At 42.4% G+C, this 23,827-nt stretch overlaps 1 long non-coding RNA gene across 1 annotated transcript in view; it reads left to right on the forward strand.

The window, feature by feature from the left end:
- LOC122808983 overlaps positions 1 to 23,827 on the forward strand; it is a 284,030-nt gene that overhangs the window by 190,531 nt on the left and 69,672 nt on the right. Inside the window, exon 4 of the long non-coding RNA XR_006365850.1 lies at positions 3,874 to 3,993. This is a non-coding gene — a long non-coding RNA (uncharacterized LOC122808983). The remainder of the gene's footprint in view (positions 1 to 3,873; positions 3,994 to 23,827) is intronic.

Genomic DNA, 23,827 nt, shown 5'->3' on the forward strand with positions numbered 1-23,827 from the left:
ACTTCAGGCCATGCTAACATTACTGGTGTTGGAAGACTGAGTGAAAGAAATACTTGCATTATTACAGTGTGTACCTACCATGCCATTCTGCTTTTTATGACACATATTTGAAGGATTAGCTCTTTGATTTTGTGTTGAAACAATTCTGTGATATAGAGTGGTTAATGTAACTGTCACTCACATTACCAATCATTTCAGTCTTCCCAACATTTCAATTACATATTATATAACTTACAGTGGTAAAATCTATTTCTTGGATGAAGATCAAATATATTTTTTGCCTAGGCTCTATTATCTAGTTATCTCTGTTTCAAAGAGTGTAATTAAGTTTGGTTAATATCATCTCTGTGAAATGTAGCTTTTGAATATTTTATCTGTTGACGATGTTCTTTTTCATTTTGTTATAGCTGTCCAGATATTTGCACTATGTATGTATAGCTTCACTGTGTATGAACTGAAACTGAATTATTACTTAGTTTATATGTCATTCTGCATTAGCCTTTGTAATTACTTTATCTGTAACCATATTATGTCAAGGTGGAGCTTTTCTCCCTGGACCTCCATGGAAAATGGGATATTATCCGAGTCTGACTTCCCAGTAAACAAATTTCAAATAAAAAATAAAAACAAAAATAAATTCTCATAGACTCATAAGTGTATACTATGCTAATGACCACCGGGGCCCTTATACGCCTAGCCATTCAACCCAAATGTGATCCACAAATTTGTTATATATAGAGGGTGATTAACTGACTGCCTCTATCCATCAGCGACATAGGTGCCAGACTGCGGTGAATTTCTGATTATCCATCCATTGATCCAAGTTGCACCTAATTAGGGTTAGGGCAGAACTCTGCTTCACATGGATAGGGAGCCTGTTCTAGAGAATGTCCATGCTCAGGTCCTGCTGTCTGGGGGAGGTGTCTGTGCCCAGGCTCATATCCTGTTGTCTAGGAAGAGGTATCTGTGACCAGGCTCAGATCTTGACATCTGTAAAGAAAGCATCTATATCTAGGATCAGGTCTGGAACCTAGAAGTCTAGTGACATCACTCATATAGCAGTATTACTAGCTATGTACAAGGCTATGTAGTATTTTGCAGTTTCCAACTAACTTCCCCAAGATGAAAATAGAGACTAGTCAAGTAAAATCACCATGTTGCACATCAATATTCAGATGGATTACAGCAGGTTTGTCATTGGGTCTTTTCATAAGTTCATAGGTTCATAGGTTCATACTAGGCTATCTGCCCTAGGGCATTTATAAGCCTAGCCAGAGTATGTTTGGCTTTCGCCACCCATTTTAAATTAATTTTGCTATGCCCTTTTTCGAGGTTAGTATACTGTGCCTCTGTCTAACAGTGACACAGAAGTGATACCCGGGGTAAACCTATGATCTCCCATCCACTCATCAAGATTCCTCTTGAAGAGAGCCAATGAGGGACTCTGCCTAACCTGGACTGGGATTTTATTCCATAGTGAAGGGAGCCTCTGGGTTATGAATCTGTCCCTCCAGCATGTCCTATTTATTTCAGTGCTGAGGTTCAAGTCTCGAGTGTAGCTCGATGGGATTTGGATTTTTTGAGGTGCAGCATGTCCCTTAATTCCGGGTTGGACATGGCCTTATACGTCAGGCACAGGTCACCTCTGAGCAGTCGGTATGCCACTGAGTAGAGCTGGAGTTTCTTTAACCGGGCAGCATATGGCATCTGTTTGAGCCCTTTGATCCTCTTGGTGAGGTACTTTTGGGGTCTTTCCAGTTGCTGCAGGTGTTTGGTTAGTTACATCCCAAAAGGGGCATTGTACTCGATTATGGGCCTGATGAGGGATGAGTAAAGAGGCACGATGACCTCCTCTAATCTAGATGTGAATCCCTTCATGATTAGGTGGGCTATATAAAATGTTTTTCTAACCACTTTGGCCACGTGGTTGTCAAATGAGAGATTGCTATCAACTTGGGTCCCCAGGTCCCTAATGACTTCTTCTGTACTTAATGGATTACCACCTATGTGGTAATTTGTGGGCACTTTGTTTTTGCCAAAGGGGATGACTATACACTTTTGGCATTTAGCTTGAGGCCATGGCTCTGGCACCAGTTGTCTGTTTCTATGAGGCCCTTTTGGAGGATGCTTGTGTCGGCTGGAGAGTCGATTATGGCACCCAGTTTGCAGTCATCTGCGAACTTGGTCAGCCACAGTCCTTCCGTGTTGGCCTGTACCTCCGAGAAATATATACCAAACAAGAGAGGTCCCAGGACTGAGCCTTGTGGGACGCCACTTGTAACTGGTTTGAGTCTGACATGGCTCCAGCAATTCTAACCATGTGGGTTCTGTCCTTGAGCCAATTTGCAACCCATCTAGTGACATAGGGGTTTATATTTAAGCTGGTGAGCTTATCTATAATGCCCGAGTGGGGTATTGTATCGAAGGCTTTGCGAGGTCCAGATAGGCTGTGTGGACCACCTTCCCTTCGTCAATGGCCTTGGTGACTGTTTCAAAGAAGTCAACCAGGTTTAAGAGGCAGGATCTGCCCTTAACAAAGCCAAACTGGGTAGGATCCAGTGTCTGTAGGTCCCCAATATCTTTATTTATGAGGTCCATAATGATCCTTTCCATAGCTTTGCAGACCAAGCTAGTCAGGCTTATGGGGCGATAGTTTCCAGGGTCCGTTGAGGCACCACCTTTGTGGAGAGGGACCACTGTTGCTGTACGCCACTCTTTGGGTACATATCCTGTAGTAAGGCTGAGATTGAACAGTAGTTTTATGTTTGGGTTTAGCTCTTCTTGGAGTTCATGTAGGATGCAGCCTGGGACACCGTCTTGTCCCATTGATGCTGTGTTTTTTGCTTTGGAGAGGGCGGCTCCCACCTGAGCATCTGAGATGTCGGGGGGGCAGCACTCTGCTGGAATAGATATTTGCCCTTTTGGTGGGGAGGGGGGGGGAGTTTGCGCTGAACCTGTCAGCTAGGATGTTAGCAATGTCTGTGGGATCAGTGTATTTTTTGTCATTTTGGACTAATTCTGAGCATATCTGTGAATTCCCACCCAGGTTCCTAACATAACTAAAGAAAGCCTTGTGATTTTCTTTAGTGTCCTGTGCAATTTTTCTCTCGAAGCTGGCCTTTGACGATTTTATGAGTGCCCTTAGTTTTTTGCTAATACTGATCAGAGATGCCTTCCCTTTTTGGGATTTTGCTCTATCATGTAGTAGCTTCCTCCCTCTATTGTATAGTTTGTTTATGGCTGGGGTCCACCAGACAGGTCGTCTGCCTTTGGAGGATTGGGTCTTGGTTTTATTTGGGATTGCGTGATCCATGCATTCCTGAAGGTGTTCATAGAATGCATTTATAAAGGATTCTGCAGTCTGGGCCGTATTTTCCACAGGCCCGGGCCTTTGAAGGATTCCACCTCAGTTTTGAGGAGTGTGAAATTTGCTTTAGAGAAGTTTTTCACTGTGGTTTTCTGGGCAGGGGGTGGGGTCGGGATGTGAATATCCAGAAGTATATCTGCTTCAGACGACACTATGAAAGGCAATATCTTTGCAGTGAATACTACACTGCACCTTTAAGTGCCCTAAAAGGTTAAACATGCATGATGGATGTCACATGATGCTGTCTTACTCCTTGGTTGCTGACATGATAATAAAGTATGTTGTTGTTGTTGTTGTTCAGTTACTGGCTAATGGGTGTGTCCATGAGGTGCACAATTCAGCAATACTAGTAAGTGAAAATTAGTATAACAGTGATAAGACGTGTTAGGCGACATTGCAGTGACTACCACAAAATTCATCTCATCCTGTGATTTTGGTCAGTTTGCTATTTTAGTTACATTAATGTTCAGGCTGACAGGCTTCCACTCTGTCTGATTCACTTTCAGAACTGAAAGGTTCAAGAATGAAAAACAGCAATGAAACTTTGAAAACTTAACACTGGACTCTGGAAGAATTTTGCCACACTAACGCATACCCTTAGATGCTACAAGTACAGAGTGACAATAGTAAGTATATTAAGTGGAACAGTTTTGACATTTTTGATAAAAGTGTCAGAAAGACTAAAGATTACAAACTGAAAAAAATGAAAAATTATAAAACAAAAAAGTGTAGACATACAAAGCCACAACTCAACAAAAGGAACTCTGGTCATCTGAAAATGTTGGATTCTGTAACTTCAGTCATTTTCATCCAAGAACAGCAGAATCATTCATGATGACGCCCACTTTGCTTCTCACTCCTGCAGCATGACTGCTATTGCAAGGTAATTAGTCATGAAGTTGGAAGCAATGGGTGCAAAAGTTCATTCTTTATAGTACTATTTCTGAATTAAATGAAAAAAAAGAGGTACAGTTTCCAACCTCATCTGGCTACAGATGATGCTGTTACGGTACACACAGACACACACAGACACACACACACACACACACACACACACACACACACACACACACATATATATATATATATATGTGTGTGTGTGTGTGTGTGTGTGTGTATGTGTGTGTGTGTATGTGTTAAATCTTATTAAAAATCAGCATATAGATTTTGTTGTCATTAAAGACAAATTTTAGTATTAGAGCCTGAAAGAAATGCCATATATTCTGCATTTATTTTTCACTAGAAGCCATAATTTCAGGAAACCATTAATGCATGAAATTGAATTAAGGCTCAGAGTTAAACACCATGAGCCTGGTGAGCTACATCATGCATTTTTGAGGACAAGTATTCTCTGTGACGTTAAAAATGGCAAAGTGAAAAGTAAACAATGTCTTATACTGAATTAATACTCGATAAAGCTGTGACATTAGCCAGAGTACAGGTGCATGCAAAGTTAAAAATGAACCAACATCAAACATGCCCAGAGATTTCTGGACATTGTAAATGCCAATACACCTGACCAAATTGTCCCCCTACCAAACAGAGCTGTAAATCTTCTTAATCTTGTCCTCACAAACATTTCCGTCAAATGTGTTACCCCACTGTTACTGTTACTTCCACCCTTTGTCAAATCTGACCATCTCACTGTGCTTCTGTATAAAAACCTGCTTTGGGGCTGGCTGCTAATAATGCCCTCACATTCAGGAGTTACTCCAAAACAAATTATTAATTATTTGCTGATATCATTGACAATCACAAATGGTATAGGTCTCCAACACATCTTGTAAATGAGACTGCTGCATCATATACATCTGAATTTTAGTCCCTTCTCTGACAGATTCATTGAGACATCCATATCAGCCCAGGGTAAACATAATGGCAAGTTTAAAACTAAATCCCTGTTATGGAACTACTACATCAACAAACTCTGTAATAAAAAGGAAAAGACCTTGATCATCAATAAAGGATGACCACTTCATCACTAAAGAAGGAATTTAAAACTGGTCTTTTTCTTTTCCCGGTTAGGGGTCACCACAGTGTATCACCTGTCTGCTCATGATAGGCAGTGGAGTTTTACGGTGTTGAGTTGCCAGCCCAGCACCCAACCTTCCACAAAATGTACACACACACACACACACACACACACACACACACACACACACACACACACACACACACACACACACACACACACACACAATGTAGAGTGTCCAATCCACCTACAGCATGTCTTTGTGATGTGGGAGGAAACCAGAGCACCCAGAAGAAACCTACACAACCACAGGGAGGACATGCAGATTCCACACAGAAGGCACCCCAGTCAAGAATTGAACCAGAGAACTTCTTACTGTGAGGTGGCAACACTAACCGCTGCACCACCACGGCAACCCAAGGAATTTAAAACTGGTAAGTATCTCAAATTTGCCATTCAAAAATATAAAGAGAACTGTAAACTCCTATCGTGATGTATTTGTATAAAATAAAGCTGCTTGAGCGTCCAACCTTCCACAAAAGGAACACATACGCACTCACACCTAGGGCCAATGTAGAGTGTCCAATCCACATACAGCATGTCGTTGGGATGTGGGAGGAAATCAGGGCGCCCGGAGGAAACCCACACAACCACAGGGAGGACATGCAGACTCTGCACAGAAGGCACCCCAGCCGAGGATCGAACTGGAGAACCTTTTGCTGGGAGGTGGCAATGCTAACTACTGCACCACCGCGGCCGCCCAAGGAAATTAAAACTAGTAAGTATCTCAAATTTGCCATTCAAAAATATAAGGAGAACTGTAAATTCCTATCATGATGTGTTTGTATAAAATAAAGCTGCTTGAACAGAACCCACGAAGACTCTTCAATTGTGTCCAAAGTAGGAGAGCGACTCTAGCCAATCAAAAATGTTATGCGTATCACTGCAAAAATATGAGGCAAAATCAGAGCAGTAAATAAAACCAAGGACAGATGAGAGGAGTTGCTCTTATTTTTATTTTTCCGATTTTGACATTATGCTCCCTATAGCTTAGGAATGTGTATTTCCTGATTTTTTTTTGAGTGTTGTATGCACACACTGACTATCTAGGCTAGGTGCTTAAGTAGAAGCAGTTAACACTGTGCTTTAATTTTGCATTCAGCTTTGCTTATAATTTTGCCTTTGTGTAGCTAAGCTGTATTAGGTTCATAGGTTCATAGGTTCATACTAGGCTATCTGCCCTAGGGCATTTATAAGCCCAGCCAGAGTGTGTTTGGCTTTCGCCACCCATTTTAAATTAATTTTGCTATGCCTTTTTGAGGTTAGTATACTGTGCCTCTGTCTAACAGTGACACAGAAGTGATAGCCGGGTAAACCTACGATCTCCCATCCACTCATCAAGATTCCTCTTGAAGAGAGTCAATGTGGGACTCTGCCTAACCTGGACTGGGATTTTATTCCAGAGTGAAGGGAGCCTCTGGGTTATGAATGTGTCCCTCCAGCATGTCCTATTTATTTCAGTGCTGAGGTTCAAGTCTCTCGAGCTCGTGGCTCGATGGGATTTGGATTTTCTGAGGTGCAGCATGTCCATTAATTCCGGTTGGACATGGCTTTATACATCAGGCACAGATCGCCTCTGAGCAGGCGGTATGCCACTGAGTAGAGCTGGAGTTTCTTTAACCGGGCAGCATATGGCATCTGTTTGAGCCCTTTGATCCTCTTGGTGAGGTACTTTTGGGGTCTTTCCAGTTGCTGCAGGTGTCTGGTAAGGTACATCCCAAAAGGGCATTGTACTCAATTATGGGCCTGATGAGGGATGAGTAAAGAGGCACGATGACCTCCCTGATCTAGATGTGAATCCCTTCATGATTAGGTGGGCTATATAAAATGTTTTTCTAACCACTTTGGCCACGTGGTTGTCAAATGAGAGATTGCTATCAACTTGGGTCCCCAGGTCCCTAATGACTTCTTCTGTACTTAATGGATTACCACCTATGTGGTAATTTGTGGGCACTTTGTTTTTGCCAATGGGGATGACTATACACTTTTTGGCGTTTAGCTTGAGGCCATGGCTCTGGCACCAGTTGTCTGTTTCTATGAGGCCCTTTTGGAGGATGCTTGTGTCGGCTGGAGAGTTGATTATGGTGCCCAGTTTGCAGTCATCTGCGAACTTGGTCAGCCACAGTCCTTCCGTGTTGGCGTGTACCGCTGAGAAATATATACCGAACAAGAGCGGTCCCAGGACTGAGCCTTGTGGGATGCCACTTGTAACTGGTTTGGAGTCTGACATGGCTCCAGCAATTCTAACCATGTGGGTTCTGTCCTTGAGCCAGTTTGCAACCCATCTAGTGACATAGGGGTTTATATTTAAGCTGGTGAGCTTATCTATAATGCCCGAGTGGGGTATTGTATCGAAGGCTTTTGCGAGGTCCAGGTAGGCTGTGTGGACCACCTTCCCCTCGCCAATGGCCTTGGTGACTGTTTCAAAGAAATCAACCAGGTTTAAGAGGCAGGATCTGCCCTTAACAAAGCCAAACTGGGTAGGATCCAGTGTCTGTAGGTCCCCAATATCTTTATTTATGAGGTCCATGATGATCCTTTCCATAGCTTTTCAGACCAAGCTAGTCAGGCCTATGGGGCGATAGTTTCCAGGATCCGTTGAGGCACCACCTTTGTGGAGAGGGACCACTGTTGCTGTACACCACTCTTTGGGTACATATCCTGTAGTAAGGCTAAGATTGAACAGTAGTTTTATGTTTGGGTTTAGCTCTTCTTGGAGTTCATGTAGGACGCAGCCCAGGACACCATCTGGTCCCATTGATGCTGTGTTTTTTGCTTTGGAGAGGGCGGCTCTTACCTGAGCATTTGAGATGTCAGGGGGGCAGCACTCTGTTGGGATAGATATTTGCCCTTTTTGTGGGCGGGGGGGTTTGCACTGAACCTGTCAGCTAGGATGTTGGCAATGTCTGTGGGCTCGGTGTATTTTTTGTCATTTTGGACTAATTCTGAGTATATCTGGGAATTCCCACCCAGGTTCCTAAAATAACTAAAGAAAGCCTTGTGATTATCCTTAGTGTCCTGTGCAATTTTTCTCTCGAAGCAGGCCTTAGACGATTTTATGAGTGCCCGTAGTTTTTTGCTAATACTGATCAGAGATGCCTTCCCTTTTTGGGATTTTGCTCTATCATGTAGTAGCTTCCTCCTTCTATTGTATAGTTTGTTTATGGCTGGGGTCCACCAGACAGGACGTCTGCCTTTGGAGGAATGGGTCTTGGTTTTATTTGGGATTGCATGATCCATGCATTCCTGAAGGTGTTCATAGAATGCGTTTACAAAGGATTCTGCAGTCTGGGCCGTATTTTCCACAGGCCCGGGGGCTTTGAAGGATTTCGCCTCGGTTTTGAGGCGTGAAATTTGCTTTAGAGAAGTTTTTCACTGTAGTTTTCTGGGCAGGGGGTGGGGTCGGGATGTGAATATCCAGTGAGATTAGTTTATGGTCTGATCTTACCAGTGAGGGATACACTTCTGGTCTGGAGCATAATGTCCCCATGTTGGTGATGATCAGGTCCAGTATGTTTTCCCCTCTTGTGGGAGTGGTAACAAGTTGCTCCATAGCATTTGAGTTTATAAATTTAGGAACCTTTGGGCTAGGGTGTTGGAGCTAGAGTAATGCTCCCAGTCTATGTTTGGGTAGTTGAAGTGGCCCAATATAATGGTGTTTGGAGAGACCTTCATATTTTCCAGTATTCTCAGGAAGGCCGAGTGGGGTTCCTGTGTTTGGGAGGGTGGTCTGTAGCAGGCTATAAACTGGAAGGCAGTTTTACCCACAGTTAGTTGCACATGGATAGTCTCTGATGCTTCGTGCTGTGCCACCAACCTGGAGGTGTGGGTATCTTTGACGAATATTGATACTACCCTCCTTTTGTGGTTCGTCCAAGTTTGGGTAAAAGCATGGTATGAGGTATAACCTGGTAGTGCTGGGGTGCTCTCCGAGCCTTGAACCAGGTTTCTGTTACTGCACAGATATCGATGTTCTCCATGATAAGGAGAGTTTCGAAAAGGCATCTTGAGGTTTAGACTTCTGGTCTTGAGTAGCATTACTCTTAGTTTCTTATCCCTTGTGATACTTATGGAGGTGGGTTTGTCTTTGAGCCTTGCCTAAAAAAGGCACTATGGGGGTAGCAAGAGCCTTTGCCAATATCCGAAAGCCCAGGGGTGACAGGTGCAAGCCATCCCTAGCGAAGCATCGTGGCTTGTCGAGCATGTCATCCCAGGCTGACAGGCATTGGATCCCCTTTGAATGACACCAACACTTAAGCCAATTGTTGAAGTTGATTATCTTGTCTTCATATAGTGGCATCATTCTTGGTGAGGGTAAGATGCTACTCAAGGTCAGGGTCATACCAGCCTGGGCTACATGCTCAGAGAGCTCCTCTATGTCTCTTTTCATGTAGTCCAGGGAGGTATGTCTCAGGTCATTTACACCAGCATGGACAATGACTGAGTCATATTTGTACTTGCCTTGATGTGACCTGAGTGCTTGTGTTATGTGACGGATCCTAGCACCCGACAGGCTGCTCACCGTGACCCTCTCCTTGTTCAGCCTGGTGAGCGGGACATCTGTGTGCCTGACGATAGAGTCACCTATTACAAGTGTATCTGGTGTGTTGTTTTGCCTTAAGGGCTGTGACTGTTCGCACACTGGCTTTGTGAGCTATGTGTTGCACGTGTTTTGTTTTGGGGTAGCGGTTGCTTGGGTGTCTGCTTTGAGGTCTCTGCTGCTTAGGCAGATCTTTATTTAGAGCCTCCAGTATGTTTTTGTGTGTTTATGTGTTTGGTTTGTTGTCGTGGTAGGTCTATGTGAGACTGGTATTGCTTTTGTGGTGCTGACTGAGGTGATCGGATTTTCTGAGGGCAATACAGATGTACATGTGAATCAGAGTAAATCTGTTTTCTAACCCTATTTTGTAAGGAATGGCAGTGAGCAACAATAATATATTTACACTTATTGTGTGAAACATTTTTCCTAAAATGCCATTCCTGCTCTAGCCATGTCTGAGTCTTTGTGGGGGCAGTTTCTTCCAAATATCAACCCTTGAGAAAAAAAAAAGCTGCTTGAGCCGCCCAACCTTCCACAAAAGGAACACATACGCACTCACACCTAGGGCCAATGTAGAGTGTCCAATCCACATACAGCATGTCGTTGGGATGTGGGAGGAAATCAAGGCGCCTGGAGGAAACCCACACAACCACATGCAGACTCTGCACAGAAGGCACCCCAGCCGAGGATCGAACTGGAGAACCTTTTGCTGGGAGGTGGCAATGCTAACTGCTGCACCACCGCGGCCGCCCAAGGAAATTAAAACTAGCAAGTATCTCAAATTTGCCATTCAAAAATATAAGGAGAACTGTAAACTCCTATCATGATGTGTTTGTATAAAATAAAGCTGCTTGAACAGAACCCACGAAGACTCTTCAATTGTGTCCAAAGTAGGAGAGCGACTCTAGCCAATCAAAAATGTTATGCGTATCACTGCAAAAATATGAGGCAAAATCAGAGCAGTAAATAAAACCAAGGACAGATGAGAGGAGTTGCTCTTATTTTTATTTTTCCGATTTTGACATTATGCTCCCTATAGCTTAGGAATGTGTATTTCCTGATTTTTTTTGAGTGTTGTATGCACACACTGACTATCTAGGCTAGGTGCTTAAGTAGAAGCAGTTAACACTGTGCTTTAATTTTGCATTCAGCTTTGCTTATAATTTTGCCTTTGTGTAGCTAAGCTGTATTAGGTTCATAGGTTCATAGGTTCATACTAGGCTATCTGCCCTAGGGCATTTATAAGCCCAGCCAGAGTGTGTTTGGCTTTCGCCACCCATTTTAAATTAATTTTGCTATGCCTTTTTTTGAGGTTAGTATACTGTGCCTCTGTCTAACAGTGACACAGAAGTGATAGCCGGGGTAAACCTACGATCTCCCATCCACTCATCAAGATTCCTCTTGAAGAGAGTCAATGTGGGACTCTGCCTAACCTGGACTGGGATTTTATTCCAGAGTGAAGGGAGCCTCTGGGTTATGAATGTGTCCCTCCAGCATGTCCTATTTATTTCAGTGCTGAGGTTCAAGTCTCGAGCTCGTAGCTCGATGGGATTTGGATTTTCTGAGGTGCAGCATGTCCATTAATTCCGGGTTGGACATGGCTTTATACATCAGGCACAGATCGCCTCTGAGCAGGCGGTATGCCACTGAGTAGAGCTGGAGTTTCTTTAACCGGCAGCATATGGCATCTGTTTGAGCCCTTTGATCCTCTTGGTGAGGTACTTTTGGAGTCTTTCCAGTTGCTGCAGGTGTCTGGTAAGGTACATCCCAAAAGGGCATTGTACTCAATTATGGGCCTGATGAGGGATGAGTAAAGAGGCACGATGACCTCCCTGATCTAGATGTGAATCCCTTCATGATTAGGTGGGCTATATAAAATGTTTTTCTAACCACTTTGGCCACGTGGTTGTCAAATGAGAGATTGCTATCAACTTGGGTCCCCAGGTCCCTAATGACTTCTTCTGTACTTAATGGATTACCACCTATGTGGTAATTTGTGGGCACTTTGTTTCATCCCAAAGGGGATGACTATACACTTTTTGGCGTTTAGCTTGAGGCCATGGCTCTGGCACCAGTTGTCTGTTTCTATGAGGCCCTTTTGGAGGATGCTTGTGTCGGCTGGAGAGTTGATTATGGTGCCCAGTTTGCAGTCATCTGCAACTTGGTCAGCCACAGTCCTTCCGTGTTGGCCTGTACGCTGAGAAATATATACCGAACAAGAGGTCCCAGGACTGAGCCTTGTGGGATGCCACTTGTAACTGGTTTGGAGTCTGACATGGCTCCAGCAATTCTAACCATGTGGGTTCTGTCCTTGAGCCAGTTTGCAACCCATCTAGTGACATAGGGGTTTATATTTAAGCTGGTGAGCTTATCTATAATGCCCGAGTGGGGTATTGTATCGAAGGCTTTTGCGAGGTCCAGGTAGGCTGTGTGGACCACCTTCCCCTCGCCAATGGCCTTGGTGACTGTTTCAAAGAAATCAACCAGGTTTAAGAGGCAGGATCTGCCCTTAACAAAGCCAAACTGGGTAGGATCCAGTGTCTGTAGGTCCCCAATATCTTTATTTATGAGGTCCATGATGATCCTTTCCATAGCTTTTCAGACCAAGCTAGTCAGGCCTATGGGGCGATAGTTTCCAGGATCCGTTGAGGCACCACCTTTGTGGAGAGGGACCATTGTTGCTGTACACCACTCTTTGGGTACATATCCTGTAGTAAGGCTAAGATTGAACAGTAGTTTTATGTTTGGGTTTAGCTCTTCTTGGAGTTCATGTAGGACGAGCCCAGGACACCATCTGGTCCCATTGATGCTGTGTTTTTTGCTTTGGAGAGGGCGGCTCTTACCTGAGCATTTGAGATGTCAGGGGGGCAGCACTCTGTTGGGATAGATATTTGCCCTTTTAGTGGGGGGGGGGGGTTTGCACTGAACCTGTCAGCTAGGATGTTGGCAATGTCTGTGGGCTCGGTGTATTTTTTGTCATTTTGGACTAATTCTGAGTATATCTGGGAATTCCCACCCAGGTTCCTAAAATAACTAAAGAAAGCCTTGTGATTATCCTTAGTGTCCTGTGCAATTTTTCTCTCGAAGCTGGCCTTAGACGATTTTATGAGTGCCCGTAGTTTTTTGCTAATACTGATCAGAGATGCCTTCCCTTTTTGGGATTTTGCTCTATCATGTAGTAGCTTCCTCCTTCTATTGTATAGTTTGTTTATGGCTGGGGTCCACCAGACAGGACGTCTGCCTTTGGAGGAATGGGTCTTGGTTTTATTTGGGATTGCATGATCCAAGCATTCCTGAAGGTGTTCATAGAATGCGTTTACAAAGGATTCTGCAGTCTGGGCCGTATTTTCCACAGGCCCGGGGGCTTTGAAGGATTTCGCCTCGGTTTTGAGGCGTGTGAAATTTGCTTTAGAGAAGTTTTTCACTGTAGTTTTCTGGGCAGGGGGTGGGGTCGGATGTGAATATCCAGTGAGATTAGTTTATGGTCTGATCTTACCAGTGAGGGATACACTTCTGGTCTGGAGCATAATGTCCCCATGTTGGTGATGATCAGGTCCAGTATGTTTTCCCCTCTTGTGGGAGTGGTAACAAGTTGCTCCATAGCATTTGAGTTTATAAATTCTAGGAACCTTTGGGCTAGGGTGTTGGAGCTAGAGTAATGCTCCCAGTCTATGTTTGGGTAGTTGAAGTCGCCCAATATAATGGTGTTTGGAGAGACCTTCATATTTTCCAGTATTCTCAGGAAGGCCGAGTGGGGTTCCTGTGTTTGGGAGGGTGGTCTGTAGCAGGCTATAAACTGGAAGGCAGTTTTACCCACAGTTAGTTGCACATGGATAGTCTCTGATGCTTCGTGCTGTGCCACCAACCTGGAGGTGTGGGTATCTTTGACGAATATTGATACTACCCCTCCTTTTGTGGTTCGGTCCAAGTTTTGGGGCAAAAGCATGGTATGAGGTATAACCTGGTAGTGCTGGGGTGCTCTCGGGAGCCTTGAACCAGGTTTCTGTTACTGCACAGATATCGATGTTCTCCATGATAAGGAGAGTTTCGAGTGCGTGCATCTTGAGGTTTAGACTTCTGGCGTTGAGTAGCATTACTCTTAGTTTCTTATCCCTTGTGATACTTATGGAGGTGGGTTTGTCTTTTGAGCCTTGCCTAAAAAAGGCAATATGGGGGTAGCAAGAGCCTTTGCCAATATCCGAAAGCCCAGGGGTGACAGGTGCAAGCCATCCCTAGCGAAGCATCGTGGCTTGTCGAGCATGTCATCCCAGGCTGACAGGCATTGGATCCCCTTTGAATGACACCAACACTTAAGCCAATTGTTGAAGTTGATTATCTTGTCTTCATATAGTGGCATCATTCTTGGTGAGGGTAAGATGCTACTCAAGGTCAGGGTCATACCAGCCTGGGCTACATGCTCAGAGAGCTCCTCTATGTCTCTTTTCATGTAGTCCAGGGAGGTATGTCTCAGGTCATTTACACCAGCATGGACAATGACTGAGTCATATTTGTACTTGCCTTGATGTGACCTGAGTGCTTGTGTTATGTGACGGATCCTAGCACCCGACAGGCTGCTCACCGTGACCCTCTCCTTGTTCAGCCTGGTGAGCGGGACATCTGTGTGCCTGATGATAGAGTCACCTATTACAAGTGTATCTGGTGTGTTGTTTTGCCTTAAGGGCTGTGACTGTTCGGCACACTGGCTTTGTGAGCTATGTGTTGCACGTGTTTTGTTTTGGGGTAGCGGTTGCTTGGGTGTCTGCTTTGGAGGTCTCTGCTGCTTAGGCAGATCTTTATTTAGAGCCTCCGAGTATGTTTTTGTGTGTTTATGTGTTTGGTTTGTTGTCGTGGTAGGTCTATGTGAGACTGGTATTGCTTTTGTGGTGCTGACTGAGGTGATCGGATTTTCTGAGGGCAATACAGATGTACATGTGAATCAGAGTAAATCTGTTTGCTAACCCTATTTTGTAAGGAATGGCAGTGAGCAACAATAATATATTTACACTTATTGTGTGAAACATTTTTCCTAAAATGCCATTCCTGCTCTAGCCATGTCTGAGTCTTTGTGGGGGCAGTTTCTCTCCAAATATCAACCCTTGAGAAAGTAAGGAATCAAGATGAACTTCATGAATCTCATATGCAAAGGAGTATGAGATACAGGAAGTGGGAAAGAAAAAAATAGTGTAATAATTTGCAAAAAAAAAACAAGAAGCCTAGATTTTATTCCAACATAGGGTCAGCCAGTCTCATGCATCATGGTAATGTGGGTCTTTTGTTAAGTTCTGTGTTCATTCATTTGCATAAATGCATATGAATACCTTCATACTTGGAAGGATGCTATATTGTTGTTTAAAATTATTCTTGCATAATCCAAAAAGTCAGTAACTGGTTGTGTTACCAGGTGCTAATTTGAAAATATTCATGAAAAGGCCAAACTGATGTGGGTCTTGACTGATAAGGTTTTTGGCATCATATTTTATGAGGTCAGGTATGATGTGTTGCATGCTTTTGCAAATCTAGTACACTGAGGTCACTGCTAGTAACACTCTAGTGTGGCAGCATCAAAACTGCAGTTCTTTATACTTCTGGGACAAAATATGAAGAGGTTTTGCAAGGGCATATTCCATACTGTTTATTAGGCATCATAGTAATTATCTGGCTACAAGGAAGTAGGAGTTTTGGTCTTAAAGATAACCTTCACTAAGTGTTTCCCTGTGACCATAGGAGGTGTAAGGGATTTGGTAATTTGTAGAATTAAGATAGTTGTTTCAGGGGTAAAGTTGGTACTGAATTTGTCTGCTAGGATATTTGCTATGTCTACTGAATTATTCAACAATGCCATTTCAATGGATTTATAATACTGCTGGGATTATTTCTTAGTTCAGTAATTAGTTAAAGAAGAATGTATAATTATCTTTGGATTATTAAGCTAATTTCACTTCATGTCCAGCCTTGCTACCCCTGATATTAGATTATTAAGCTATTTTGCTACATGTCCAGCCTTGCCACCTCTGATATTATCTTTAAGGTCCTTAATGATATTTTGATGAAATCTTGAATAAGAGATGTTACCAATCTATTGTGTGAATTAGAAAGTATTTAACTCTTGATATAGAGTTTACATATTGTGGTAGAGCACCAGGTTGTACTTCCCATTAGATTTAGCTGTAGCAGGGATGGCCAGATCTAGGTGCTTATCTATGTGGGAACAGAACTCCTTTATATAGAAATCAGCTGTATCTGTGTCAGGAAAAGTGATATGTGAATTCTGATACATCATAACAGAATTTGAGGTTTGTTTATTTGAAATCCTTGAATTCAGACTTATTGACTGAAGAAGCTTTAGAGATTTTGAAAGAGAAGATTACAAGTCTATGTTGTCTGGGAGGAAATGTCTATATCTCCGGAGAGGCAGCTCTTTCTGGGGAGCACACTTAATGTCTGTAGTGAGGTGGCTGTGTCTAGGGAGCACACTTAATGTCTGTGGAGAGGTGGATGTGTCCAGAAGTGTAGCTGTCGTCTAGGATAGGTGGCTCCTGTCTGAGAAGAGATGGCTGTGTCCAGGGAGCACAATTGCTGTATGAGTAGAGGTGGCCCTGTCTGTGGAGCATGTTTTCTGTCTAGGGAGAGGTGGCCCTGTCTGGGGAGAGATGGCTCTGTCCAGGGAGCACACTTGGTGTCAGGGGAGATGTGGCTTTGTTTGGGGAATGCATTTGCTATCTAAGGACAGGTGGCTGTATCTGGGGAGCACACTTACTGTCTAAGGAGATGTGGCTCTGTCTGGGGAGTATGCTTTCTGTCTGGGGAGAGGTGGCTCTGTCTGGGAATTGCACTTGCTGTCTGGGGAGAGATTCTTTTGCATGGATGTGTTGGACACAAGTCTTGTAGTTATACTTGAGAGCTGTGATGTGAAACAATTTTTATGGCAGGTTTAGTATTGTGATTGTGGATCATATATTTTTATCTAACTTCTAGGCATATCTGCTACCCAATTATATATAAGTTTGCTGCTCACTTTATGCTGTAAGTGCACCATTGTTACCAAAAGCCTGTTTATAGTGTACTTCTGCCTATTGTTCAGTTATATGGAGCTGAATTCCTTTTACCAGGTTTCCAACCTTATTTACAGATGACTATTATGATTAATCATGTTTCTACAAGTGAGTCACATATTATGGCATGTAAGAAGCAGAAGGAATGTGCCTTTAAATTGTTACTCACCAGGGCAACAATGCAATGACTTGCTTTAGGCTGATTTCCCATTTTAACCCCTTGTCTGACTTTCAATGACAGAGAATGAGTGTATGTCAATGACAGTTTTGCAATTAAAATGCTTCTCACAATTAGAGAATTTTAGCAAGTTATAAACAGCAATTATTGTCAGACAGAAGTACTAAATGGTGGAAATAACTGAGTCCTAGCTGCAGATGTGCTAATGATGTTGTTTTTCTAAGTCTAAATAACTAAGAGATTAATGGAAAAGTTTGCATTCCAGATCTTTCTATTCTAATATTGCTGGAGATGCACTAACAATGTTGTTTTTCCTCAGTCTCACTACCTGATAGGTTAGTGATGACAAAGTCTGAATTCCGGAGTTCAGGCCATGCTAACATTACTGGTGTTGGAAGACTGAGTGAAAGAAATACTTGCATTATTACAGTGTGTACCTACCATGCCATTCTGCTTTTTATGACACATATTTGAAGGATTAGCTCTTTGATTTTGTGTTGAAACAATTCTGTGATATAGAGTGGCTAATGTAACTGTCACTCACATTACCAATCATTTCAGTCTTCCCAACATTTCAGTTACATATTATATAACTTACAGTGGTAAAATCTATTTCTTGGATGAAGATCAAATATATTTTTTGCCTAGGCTCTATTATCTAGTTATCTCTGTTTCAAAGAGTGTAATTAAGTTTGGTTAATATCATCTCTGTGAAATGTAGCTTTTGAATATTTTATCTGTTGACGATGTTCTTTTTCATTTTGTTATAGCTGTCCAGATATTTGCACTATGTATGTATAGCTTTCCTGTGTATGAACTGAAACTGAATTTTTACTTAGTTTATATGTCATTCTGCATTAGCCTTTGTAATTACTTTATCTGTAACCATATTATGTCAAGGTGGAGCTTTTCTCCCTGGACCTCCATGGAAAATGGGATATTATCCCAGTCTGACTTCCCAGTAAACAAATTTCAAATAAAAAATAAAAATAAAAATAAATTCTCATAGACTCATAAGTGTATACTATGCTAATGACCACCGGGGCCCTTATAAGCCTAGCCATTCAACCCAAATGTGATCCACAAATTTCGTATATATAGAGGATGATTAACTAACTGCCTCTATCCATCAGAGACATAGGTGCCAGACCGGGGTGAATTTCCGATTATCCATCCATTGATCCAAGTTGCACTTAAATAGGATTAGGACGGAACTCTGCTTCACATGGATGGGGAGCCTGTTCCAGAGAATGTCCATGCTCTGGTCCTGCTGTCTGGGGGAGGTGTCTGTGTCCAGGCTCATATCTTGTTGTCTAGGAAGAGGTATCTGTGACCAGGCTCAGATTCTGACATCTGTAAAGGAGGCATCTATATCTTGGATCAGGTCTTGCCATTTGTGGGAAGGTATCTCTCTCCAGGCTCAGGCCCTGCCATCTAGGGGAGGCATCTGTCTCCAGGTTTAGGTCTTGTCATTTGAAGGGAGGCATCTGACTTCAGGCTCAGGTCTTTTTGTCAGTCTGAGAGGACGTATCTTTCTCCAGGCTCAGATCCTGCCGTCAGGGAGGTGTCTGTGTCCAGGCTCAGGCCCTGCTGTCTGGGGGTAGCCATCTGTGTCCAGGCTCCAGTCCTGCTGTCTCTGCCCAGCCCCAGTATATTGTCTGTCTGTTTGTTTGTCTGTCTGAGGTTTATGACCTGTAATGGAGAACAGCAAAGGTGCACAGCACTGTCACTGGGTATCCCCTAGGTGACTTTGACTCAGTGCAGTGCGTGTGCATTCTATGGTAAGTGGGGCTTTTGCTTGGTCTCTTGTACCATTGCAGCATAAGTGAAGAGACGGGCTTTCCTCTGTCCTTACCCCATACCATGTCTGTCTGTCTATCTGTCTGTGTGGTGTGTGACCTGTAATGGTGAAGAGCAGAGATGCAAAGCACCCACATTGTAGGTATGCATGCCATGGTAGGTGAGGCTGTCGCTCAGTCTCAAGTACCATAGCAACATGAGTGTAGAGGTGGGCTTTGCTCTGCCTTCCCCAGGACATTGAATGCTGTTCACTTTGCTTGGTGTGGGGGAAGAAGTGGACCGGTCTGATGCACTGGGAGTAACAGGCTACATATTGCACAATTTCTATGATTACTGTGTGATGTGGTTACTTATTGCTATTTCTCAAGTTCTGTAATGACTTTTGTCAGGTATGGGTCTTTATATGTGGACATTCATTTGTGCATTGGGCAAGGATGACATTGGGATATCCCTGTGGCTGCATCAGGAATCTCTCAACATTGAGAGGGTAAGCAGGAGAGGATTATGGTGGGATAGCTTCATTCCTCTACTGAGGGCAAATGTGATGAAGGCATGACATCCAGTGTTTTCACTGAGCACATTGGAGGCAATGATATTGGAACATGGCTACTATGCAGACTGAAGGTAGACATTCTGCAGATTCTTGCAGAATTGCATTCAGAGGCCAGCAACTCAGATAATTTGGTCTGACATTATATAGCAATGCTTGTGGAGGGGTGCTGTGAAAAATAAAGCAGCTGAAAGAATTTACATGCTGACCAATGGATACATGACAAGACTGATGATGGCATTCAGGTGCTTCACATATAGGTACCCCACCAGAACTACATCTTCTCCAGAACTATACATTCACGATTGGGTGCATTTAACAAACAAGGTCTCCATTACTTCATGATGGACATCAGGAAGGCAGTCTTTACAGAACTGTGTAATCTGTAAAATCTGGTACCACGAAACACATGGACAACCCTCCAGTTTCATTTCTTTGTTGCCTACAGTTTCTTTTACTAAATATAGCAAAAGCATTATGGTAATAAAGTATTTTACTCAGGTAAGTCTGGCTCTGTGTTCTCATTGTATGGAATGTATAAATGCATGTCTACACAGCTGCAGTGCTGAATTTCAGTACGTGACCATGTATTTCATGGTACTAAACAAATGCAGTGCTGCAAAGGTGGTCACTGATATCTGCTTTCTGCTTGCAAACAATCTGAAGATATTTATACTCATTTAGTACTGCAATATGCATATTTTCCTAAATATCATATTTTGGTAAATAACTGGAATTTCCAATTGGGGATGCATTGTAGAACAACATTTTACATGTCAAGTTGGCAAAGTGCTCATGAATGGCTCCTTACCCTAATGTTGTACTTGGTACTGCAATAATTGATTTTTTCTGATAATAATATAAATGTAAATCCGTGGTGGTGGTGCTGCGGTAGCGTTCTTGCCTCACAGTAAGACGCTGTCCGGTTTGATTCCCAGCTAGAGTGTCTTCTGCGTGAAGACATGCGTGAATGGGTGTACCTTCGTTGAAGGTTGTGCGTCAGGGCTGGTAACTCGGCACGTAAAAGTCAACTACCAATCGTTAGCGGACCAGAGTTCCACTGTGGCGACTCATAACTGGGAAAAGCCGAAAGACACAGCAAAGGTATATGTTCATACTTATATTAACTTGCTGAAATAATATCTAGCTTCCATGTGATACTGAATAGAATAATGGGGATATCAGAAATGACTGACTATATAGGTTCATAGGTGGTTACTATGTTATTAGCCCAAGAGCTTAACTCAAATAAAGTATAGGCTAAGGCCTTGATGAGATTTGAACTTATGACCTCCAATTTACCAGACCAGTGCTCTAACTCTTAAGCTGCAAGACCTGAAAATCTTTTACATGGATCCAAACCCCAGCCCCTACAGTTTGGAGTCTATAGCTCTAAGCACTACACCAACAAACATAATATAACACTTTGGAAAAGACATCAGCAGCTGTAGCCTAGTATCTTTCAGATCTGTTGCCATATAAATGCTGTCTCCTCCAAAGCATTGTATTGTGTTCATTTATTCACTCATTTTGTGATACTCAGATTATCATGTTTACGTGGCGTCTGGATCTTGCTGTATGCCTTTCATACTGTTAGCAGTAATCCTGGTGTTTTAAATCCAGGGAATTCAGCTCCTCAGATGAGTGGGGCACTTGGTAACACAAGAATTATGAGTTTTGAAGCTGATATTCTGACTTGTTTGTTAATTAAGTATGCATATTAGCATAATTATCATATTTCAGTACATATCTATATCATTGTGCACATGGACAGATTGTGATTCGGCATTTCATGTGCTCAACCACCAAAGAGGTTATGAATGGCTCCTCAGATCAGTGAGATAATTGGTAACACAAAAAGTATATTTTTTCCTGGAAATATTATGATTGTGTGGCATATATCAATAATTATATTAATAATGTGAACTATAAGGTGATCACATGGTATTTCATGATGTCAAATGAAAGCTTATGTAATGCTGCAAAAGCTGTCATTGACAGCAACTGTCTGTGAACAACCATTCTACAGATATTCAAACTTGTTCAGTAATAAGATATGCATATTTGCATAGCAGCATAATTATCAAATTTCTGTACATATCTCTAGCATATTGTACTTAGACAGATTAAGATTCTGTATTTCACATACCCAGTCACCAAAGAGGTCATAAATGTCTTAGCAGGTGAGTGGAGTACTTGGTAATAAAACATTATGAGTTTTTTCCTAGAAATATTATAAGTGCATGGCATATTTTCATAATTGCATTAATAACTTCAGTCAGAGGGTATTTACATGGGACTCCATGGTATCAACTAAAAGTATAGACAATGCCTAAAAGCTTTGCACTGATAGTGGCTGTCTAACCAGCACTACATGGTAGATGTTTACATTTATTTGTCCATTAAATATTGGGATATGCATAGTATTCATAATTATGCAAAAATATCAAAAGTGGAAAGCCATCAACAAATCTAGTTTGCAGCCAAATGAACATCACAGCTGCCTGAACAAAACTCAGTCTGATAGTTGAGGTATGTCTACAATGGGTACAGATATATTAATACTTGTTTACATAATTATAAGTTGTTGTTGTTGTGACTTTCGGCTTTTCCTGGTTAGGGGTCGCCACAGCAGAACTCCGGTCCACTAATGATTGGCAGTTGATTTTTACATGCTGAGTTGTCGGCCCTAACGCTCAACCTTCAATGAAGGTACGCCAATTTACACGTCTCCACAGAAGATGGTCTAGCTGAGAATCGAACGGGACAACATCTTGCTGTGAGGCGACAACGCTACCGCAGCACCACCACCGTGGATTACATAATTATAAGTATATGCATATATTATATTATTACTTGTTAAATGTAAAATTATTATTATATCTGGCTGTCATATTAATGTCACTGCTGTGAACAGGAGTGTGTGCCAAATAACTTTCGTATTTTAACTTTTTTGTTAACTGTGATATCCCTCCACTGGGCCAGTAATCAAAAAGCCTGAATCCTCACCACTGACCTCACAGGTGAGGGAAGTTCACTTGGAACAAAGATAGGTACACACAGTATTTCCAGATGCAGCTCTCTGTACAGGGGCTAGGTTTCTCTCTCTCTCTCTCTCTCTCTCTCTCTCTCTCTCCAGGCCCCAATAAGACTCCCCACTGGCACAGTTATAAAGTTGAGTCTTCAGCTGAGTGTCCAAGCCAAGTCCTTCACCACTCTCTCTGTGAAACCAATGCTCTGTGCTCCAAGTAGCTAACACACACATACTCTTTGAGATTTGATTTGCACACACACACACACACACACACACACACACACACACACACACACACACACACACACACACACACACACAGACACACACACACACACACACACACACACACACACACACACACACACACACACACACACACACACACACACACACACACACACACATATATACACGCCTGGGAAAGGCTGGCCCAGATTTACCAGCTATGCCCCTCTGCCCAGACTATAAGGTAGTAACTGCCACCAAAACACCCACAAAGCCAGTTACTCTAAGGCACTTACAAGAGTACCCAATTATACTGAGTGAAATTAATACTAATACAAATGGTAATGTTGACCAAACAGCAAGGCTTTCAGGAGCAGCCACAGTGTCACCAAATAAATATAAGTACTCTCAAAGATTAAAATATTCTCTAAAAGACCAGCCACGATGAAAGGTTTAAATATATTTAATAATAAATTATAAAAGAACATGAAAATACTAAATATCTATTTACAATAAACACCAGAGTTTCATTCACAGGAAATATTAACACAGGTGGACAGGATCGCACAGTTGCAGAAAAACAATACTAAACTAATCTCATTATACTTTCCTGACGGATCTAAAGCATTATTATTCCCTGGTTACTTACTAAAGCAAGGCAAGATGAAACAGGTAAGTGATCCTTCTATGTCAGGTTCCAAAAACAGGATGCTCTGAGACTTCTATCTCATCTAGTATTAAAACATTATTTTTTTGCTGGATTACAGAATGACATCACATACATCTGGTCATCTGACTTCTGGTTCCCATACTACCTCCTTTACTAGAAGCTGCCAGGATTTAGCACAGATGTGTTACCTTACACACTTAGAGCTTTGCTAAAATCTTTTACAGCTTCTGGAATTGATAAAACAATTTCAAACTTCCACCCTTCCAGAGTAGAAATCAGTTCACTGTTAAAGACAATACACAAGGCTTCCTTGTACAGACTTTTTGCCTCTGGCTGCATTGAGACCCATGAGATACAATCTTTATGCCTTATAACA

Source organism: Protopterus annectens, chromosome 8.part0, assembly GCF_019279795.1.
Source record: "Protopterus annectens isolate FY-2018-M chromosome 8.part0, PAN1.0, whole genome shotgun sequence".
NCBI classification, from domain to species: Eukaryota; Metazoa; Chordata; order Ceratodontiformes; family Protopteridae; genus Protopterus; species Protopterus annectens.